Source organism: Mercenaria mercenaria, chromosome 2 (assembly GCF_021730395.1).
Source record: "Mercenaria mercenaria strain notata chromosome 2, MADL_Memer_1, whole genome shotgun sequence".
Taxonomy (NCBI): domain Eukaryota; kingdom Metazoa; phylum Mollusca; class Bivalvia; order Venerida; family Veneridae; genus Mercenaria; species Mercenaria mercenaria.
Window position 1 is genome coordinate 78,122,213 of NC_069362.1, and position 8,405 is coordinate 78,130,617.

At 35.1% G+C, this 8,405-nt stretch overlaps 1 long non-coding RNA gene across 1 annotated transcript; it reads right to left on the reverse strand.

Annotated features, from left to right (window-relative positions):
• Positions 1-2,114: 2,114 nt before the first annotated feature.
• LOC123562847 (uncharacterized) lies at positions 2,115-4,736 on the reverse strand. Its single transcript, XR_008367151.1, has 6 exons — positions 4,543-4,736; positions 4,191-4,334; positions 3,767-3,910; positions 3,299-3,516; positions 2,969-3,157; positions 2,115-2,368 (listed from the first exon to the last, which is right to left on the reverse strand). It is a non-coding gene; the product is annotated as an uncharacterized LOC123562847 (long non-coding RNA).
• Between the last annotated feature and the right edge of the window lie 3,669 nt (positions 4,737-8,405).

The following is an 8,405-nucleotide window of genomic DNA, read 5'->3' on the forward strand; positions in this document are numbered from 1 at the left end:
TGGTCATCAAAAGCAAGTTTACTCTGCTAAAAGCTTTACAAAAGCACTCTCAACCAATATTAAGTTATGGAATTTAGAACTATATCAAATTACATTTAAATACTTTGTAAAAAATACACTTTTCTTGCAAAACAACACCAATTTTGCCTACCAAAGGGCCCCCCCTGCCTTCCTCTTGTACTGAAAAACATCACGGGTTCATACTACACACCAAGTTTAGTGGCAATATGTCCTTTTAAACTAAAGCTATTAGCAGGAAATGCTTTTCTACTTTTAGCATCCTTCCCAGCAGCCACAAAGCTTGCTATATATGAAGTTTAGTGACAATAGGTCATTCAAAACAGGTCAAAATATGTCATTCTAAAAATAAACTTAATGACTAGAGTTTGTTTTTCTACTTTTAGTAAGAGTAATTTTGACCCTGCTTGACAGCCCATCTGAGTATCTTACTCTAATTAAGTTACCAGAGAAGCACCATGAGATAATGTTTCAATGAAATCATGAATTGTATACAAGTTATATTTGAGACCGGAAATATTATATATCTGCATGAAAAATTGAAGTGCCATTGCCTGTGACCCTGACCATTGAGAAACAGACCTCAGACTTTCAACATAGCCTCTTTTTATTTTTTATGTCTGACATTTTTTTAAAGTTTCATTGGAATCTGCTGAATTGTATAAAGTTGTTGCTGAGACACAAGTACTAGTACTATAAATGAATGTGTGTACAAGAGCTCTTGCCTGTGACCTTGACATTTGAAAAACTGACATGCTTAACATTTCATTAAATTGTCACTGGTATCCTTCAACAGCCGGTACACAAACTAACTAACTGCAAAAGTAGGATTATCAGAGTACATGAAAATAATTAAAATTTGGACAGTACATTATACAAAATTTGGCTCGGACCTTTATGATACAGGAGGAGGAGGCAAGCATCGTGTGGAACAGTGCTGGGGATCAGTGCAGTGCAAGGGAAGGATGTCTCAAGTTCCAAGTCAAATTTTAGTAGATTGTAGACTTTTATCACCAGAACCTAAAAAAATATATAATTTTACATGTAAGTGTACCTTATGCAGAAGGTCCAGTTAAAATTTCTAAAAAACGTTAAGCTAAACATAACAAGGGCATATAATTTAATTAGGTTTTGTCTGCTGAAATTGTTATAGTAAAATTTCATAATTTAGGAGTAACACAGAAATATAAACATATAAATACCAAAACAATCACTTTTTAGAGGATAGTTCAGAGCCCAGTGGTCTGTTCCATACTGGTTCAGAGTCCACAATCTATTTCCAAATCAGACAATAGTCATCACAGGATAATTGGTTCACAGTTTATAGCTTTTTACAGGATACTAAGCGACCAAAGACATATTTCAAATAAAAACAAAAATTTCTTAATGGATATAGACTACTGGTTCAAGTTCCCAACTGAGACAATGGCTTTTAAGGTCCAGAGCCCAACCATATATTCCCAGTCAAAACAGTAAATTTTGAGAAGATATTAATTCCCAACCTCACATGTTTTTAAAATATTTAAAGGTGCAATTCAAACTTTTCAGAGGATACTGGTTAACAGCTTAACAATTTTATTTTCCAAACTGTAAGATACTGGTTCAGAGCCAAACAAGCATTTCCCAAATATTTTAGAGAATAGTGATTCAGATTAAATGCAAATGTCTTAAAAGCAGTCTTTACAAATTTGTTTCCATACAGTACCTCATAACATCTAAAATAGGGAGAAAATTGCATTGTAATGAAAATAGATTTTATAATAACAAGAGCTCGTAGAACACGAAATGCCCCCTTTGATGCATTCAGTAATAACACAAGGAACAGAAATTATTTGGTAAATGGACCCAAAAGTTATACCATTCTGGGTCAATGTGACCTTGACCTTTGACCTACTGACTTCAAAATCAAGACAGGTCATCTGCTGATCATGATCAACCTCCCTATTAAGTTTTGTGATCCTAAGCGAAAGTGTTCTCAAGTTATAGCCCTAAAACGGTTTAACTGTTCTGGGTCACTTTGACCTTGACCACTGACCTCAAAATCAATAGAGGTCATCTGCTGGTCCCCCCTATCAAGTTTCATGATCCTAGGCCCAAGCATTCTCAAGTTATCGTTCAGAAAACATTAAACTGTTCCGAGTCACTTTGACCTTGACCTTTGACCTCAAAATCAATAGGGTCCAACAACAACAACAACAATTATTACCAGCATCATCATCATTATCTTTGCGATGCAAGTCCTTTCCTTCCCCAATATGTCTCCTAACTCGATCCTGGTTTTCGCGATGCAAGTCCTTTCCTTCCCCAATATGTCTCCTTACTCCATCCTGGTTTAACTCACTGACGCCATCTGAAAGGTTCAAATTAGTCTACTTTTACATGATCCAAGTGTTTTAGTGCAACAGAAATGGAAAACCTTAAGTGTTGTATTTGGCCTTAAACATGAAAACTCTACTAATATTATTACTATTAATATTATTACCATTATCGTCATCATCAACAACAACAACATCATCAGCATCATCATCATCATCATCAGCAGCAGCATCATCAACAACATCATCATCATCATCAACAACATCATCAGCAGCTGCATCATCATCATCATCATCAACACAACAACATCATCAGCATAATTATCATCATCATCAACAATAACAACAACAACAATTATTACCAGCATCATCATCATTATCTTCGCGATGCAAGTCCTTTCCTTCTTTTAACAGAAATGGAAAACCTTAAGTGTTGTATTTGGCCTTAAACATGAAAATTTATTACTATTAATATTATTACTATTAATATTATTACCATCATGATCATCATCAACAACAACATCATCAGCATCATCATCATCATCATCAACAACAACAACAACAACAACAACATCATCAGCCGCAGCATCATCATCAACATCATCATCATCAACAACCACAACAACAATTATTACCAGCATCATCATCGCGATGCAAGTCCTTTCCTTCCCCAATATGTCTCCTAACTCGATCTTGGTTTTCCTGATGCAAGTCCTTTCCTTCCCCAATATGTTTCCTAACTCGATCCTGGTTTTCGTGATGCAAGTCCTTTCCTTCCCCAATATGTCTCCTTACTCAATCCTGATTTAACTCGCTGACACCATCTGAAAGGTTCAAATTAGTCTACATAAAGAACTTTTACATGATCCATGAGTTTTAGTGCAACAGAAATGGAAAACCTTAAGTGTTGTATTTGGCCTTAAACAAGAAAACTCTACTAATATTATTACTATTAATATTATTACCATCATCGTCATCATCAACAACAACAACATCATCATCAGCAGCAGCATCATCATCAACAACAACAACATCATCATCAGCAGCATTATCATCATCAACAACAACATCATCAGCATCATCAACATATGTCTCCTTACTCGATCCTGGTTTTCGTGATGCAAATCCTTTCCTTCTCCAATATGTCTCCTTACTCAATCCTGGTTAAACTCGCTGATGCCATCTGAAAGGTTCAAATTAGTCTACATAAAGAACTTTTACATGATCCAAGTGTTTTAGTGCAACAGAAATGGAAAACCTTAAGTGTTGTATTTGGCCTTAAACATGAAAACTCTACTTATATTATTACTATTAATATTATTACCATCATCAACAACAACAAGAACATCATCATCATCAGCAGCAGCAGCAGCATCAACAACAACAACATCATCAGCATCATCATCAACAACAACCACAACAACAAATATTACCAGCATCATCATCATTATCTTTGCGATGCAAGTCCTTTCCTTCCCCAATATGTTTCCTAACTCGATCCTGGTTTTCGCAATGCAAGTCCTTTCCTTCCCCAATATGTCTCCTTACTCCATCCTGGTTTAACTCACTGACGCCATCTGAAAGGTTCAAATTAGTCTACTTTTACATGATCCAAGTGTTTTAGTGCAACAGAAATGGAAAACCTTAAGTGTTGTATTTGGCCTTAAACATGAAAACTCTACTAATATTATTACTATTAATATTATTACCATCATCAACAACAACATCATCATCATCATCATCATCATCAGCAGCATCATCATCATCAACAACAACAACATCATCAGCAGCATCATTAACAACAACATCATCATCATCAGCATCATCATCAACAACAACCACAACAACAATTATTACCAGCATCATCATCATTATCTTTGCGATGCAAGTCCTTTCCTTCCCCAATATGTTTCCTAACTCGATCCTGGTTTTCGCGATGCAAGTCCTTTCCTTCTCCAATATGTCTCCTTACTCAATCCTGGTTAAACTCGCTGATGCCATCTGAAAGGTTCAAATTAGTCTACATAAAGAACTTTTACATGATCCAAGTGTTTTAGTGCAACAGAAATGGAAAACCTTAAGTGTTGTATTTGGCCTTGAACATGAAAACTCTACTAATATTATTACTATTAATATTATTACCATTATCAACAACAACAACAACATCATCATCATCATCATCATCAACAACCACAACAACAATTATTACCAGCATCATCATCATTATCTTTGCGATGCAAGTCCTTTCCTTCCCCAATATGTCTCCTAACTCGATCCTGGTTTTCGCAATGCAAGTCCTTTCCTTCCTCAATATGTCTCCTAACTGGATCCTGGTTTTCGCGATGCAAGTCCTTTCCTTCCCCAATATGTCTCCTTACTCAATCCTGGTTAAACTCGCTGACGCCATCTGAAAGGTTCAAATTAGCCTACATAAAGAACTTTTACATGATCCAAGTGTTTTAGTTCAACAGAAATGGAAAACCTTAAGTGTTGTATTTGGCCTTAAACATGAAAACTCTATGTATAGAATGATAGAACATGCACATTTTGGTTTCGATTGACGTCACACATGCTCATGGCAAATTTCTAGTTCGTGTTGGAGAAAGACTCCAAATTTCCAATGAGCATTATGACAGGCAGGAGGAACTGATTTCAAGGTATACATTAGGTAAAATGCTTTTCTAATTTTCATAAATCTATGTTAAAATAACGCATGTGTTTATTTGTATTGTAAACATGTATCGTTTGCAATAAAATATGTTTAAACTGAGCATTATGACCAGGGCTCTCGCAAATGGGCGACTTGAGCGAAATAGGCGCTCTAGAACTTCAAACTTCGCTCAAATCTAACCTCAAAGCGAAATGCAAATCGCCCGATTTTCTTTGATTTCCGCACTCACTAATTAGTGCTACCCCGACTGTTGACAATTTGCACGGTGTCATATCGAGTGCCGAATACACAAACACACGCCGGGAGCATAATTTAAGCTCTGCCTACTTCAGGTACTTGCGAGATTTTCCCGAGGGTGTAAAAGCGAATCAAATTATCCGATACACCTCGTTGATTGTGTTCAGCCAATTAGCGTCGCGTTTACATCTTTGACACTTCGTTTTTAATTGTCAACATGTTTGAGTGCAAAAAGCAAAGTTTTTTTTTAAAGAAACTGCTGATTAACCATGCGATTAATTGGAATTTGGTACACAATTATTTGTTATCTATGATAAAAGAATGACATGTAATGTATTAACTATGTTTAAATTGACTTCCATCGATGAATTTATTTGAATATGTATTTCTAGATTACACAGTTTACTTTCAGTTTTATTCGAGTGAGATACTGACATTCCTCGGTGAATGACTCGTTGTTAATAATAAACACTTCATACAAGATATAACCAAAATTCGGCGGGTTACATTTACAGAATCGGCTTGAATTTAGAAAACGACTTTTTTCAGAATTTTTTAACGAAACAATAACCACTGTATGGGAAATGATCTAACTAAGAAAATGAATGGTCACATCAATACTTTTTATCAAGAACATTACAGCCACCTTTCAAATCACTCAACATCATTGCAGTAGGAAAAGTCTTCCCACTCCTCCCTAAAGTCTCCTCACTTCTCCCTAAATCAGCTTGAGGGAGAAGTGACTTCTCCCAAAAAATTGGACCTAGCTAGACCCCTGATGACAGGTAGGAGCTAGAAATCTGGATAGAATCGTGACCTCCCACTAGCAAGATCGGTGGGGACCTCAATCCAGGAGATACAAAGATATTCATGTAAAGTACGTATGTATAATACACCATATAATTTAAACAATATTTCAATGTTAAACATTGAAATAATTTCTAGTGAAAGGAATATATAAATATATTATTTACGTCCAGATAATTTAAAGTATCTACATAGTGAAGTGGAGATGGGGATGAAACACATATAGGGTAAGCTTAAATTTGGTGTAGTCTTACACGAAGTTCTTGCCTAGAACTTCGTGTAAGACCACACCAAATTTAAGCTTGCCCTATATATGTTTCATCCCCATCCCACACTTAGTTTTGATGTTCATATATTTCAATGTATGTAAATATCTATAGTTAGTATATGAGATATTTTACAGTAGATATACTAATCACTGTTATAAATAGATCCACTTACAGAGTATTTCTATATACCTTGCAATATAGGGTCCCCATGTCCCCAGATTTGATCATCTAAGTTAACTTTTAATTTCTTTTATTTAGTATCTATAGTTAGTATATAATTCACTCTGTTACAAATACTTCAAGAACAAATTTTCTGTATACCTTGCAAATCAGGGTCCCCAGGTCCCCATAAGCATGCTATTTATAACTCTCTCCGACTCTTTCTGACAGGTTTTCCTGTATTTCATGTACATGGGGTCCCCAGCAGCAGAAAACTATGAAGAACTGCAAGACTTTCAATTTTTCTTTAGTTCTCTGTGAAATAGCATACAATTATATTTCCTGATTTTTACAGTTTAGAATTTGTCAGATATATATATTCAATAAAGTGTATTAAATTTCATTGAAAGCATAATTTAAGTTCAATAGTAAACTATACTGACTTGCATATTAATGTCCTGTCAATATTTTATCAACAATTATTTAATTTAGAATCTTTGAAAGTTTTATCTACATATGCAATAATACAAATATAATGCACCAATGTATTCTCCGCAAGTATTGACCTAGCATTCATGAATATACTGTATAATTCGGTAAGTTAATTTTCGGTGCCTGAACCTATTAAATAGAGATATATCTATCGAAAAACAATGCAAGATATACGTTTGTTAATTATGCTGTGTCCTAAATGTAAATAAATAAATAAATCATCACCCAGTCACATGTGCATAGGCAAAAACGTTCATCTACCTATCTCTGGGTTGTGGGTTCGAGACCTTTATCTGACAAAACCTCATCTTATATGTTCTGAATAAGTGTATACTTCCTTTATCTCTAGAATACAGTCTCAGTATTTAATATGACAATTAAGGGGATTTAATGTAAGTATACAATCATAGAGTTTGATTCGTCTAGAAACCATCATATTTCCTTTCTCCAGTACAACTCTGACAAAACACGGAAAAAAATAGAAACAGTGGTAAGTGTTTAACAGGTCAAAATGTGTTATATAAATGTCAAAAAAACAAGAGCCATGTTAGACATGGCCAATCCCCCGCCGGGCATATTATAATTGAAGGCTAAAGTTCCTGGTAAGTTAGTGTCTGAAAGTATTTTTTTTTTTTTTTTGGGAGAAGCTTTGAAAAACCGTTTAGTTGTGGTCCACATCACGGGTTTTAAAGATGTGGAGGAAAGAATTATTCAGTGGTGAAGTGGTTTACTGCTAAATTTTATTAATTTTCATGAACAGTATAGCTGTATGATGTTTTTCTATATGGCTACTGTAAAAAGAAGGAATGGAAAGCTAACAGGGAAAAAGAGTGCCAAAATGTCACAATATATGCCCGTCACAGCAGATTTCTTTACTCTAGCAGCTGTATTTGCAAATGGAATTTTAATTTTGTGGTTGCTTAGTAATCATTGTAAGTCTTTTGTTTTTCTAAGTCCACAAAAAAACTCCTTACCAGGTAGAGATGTCTTAAAATACACCTAAAATTGGAAAGTAACATCCAGGTTGTACCACAGAAAAGTGGTCTTGTTTTTTCCCTGTGGTCAATTATAAAAATGTTAAAACGTAAGTTATTTATAGTAACAACTAATGGAAGTTAATCTTGAAAAAATTACAATAAAAGCTATTTAAAGTAACAACAAAGGGAAGTAATTCTAAAGAAGGGAACTGCGCATGACACTTCATCTCATGATGGTGTATAATTGTGCCAAGTTACATCAAAATCCCTCCATGCATGAAGAAGAAATGCTTCGGATAAAGTCATTCTTGTATCTGACCTTTGGCCTCTAAGTGTGACCTTGACCTTAGACCTAGGGACCTGGATCTTGCGCATGACACTCTGTCTTGTGGTGGTGAACATTTGTGCCAAGTTATATCAAAATCCCTCCTATGCATGAAGAAGAAGTGCTCCGGACAAG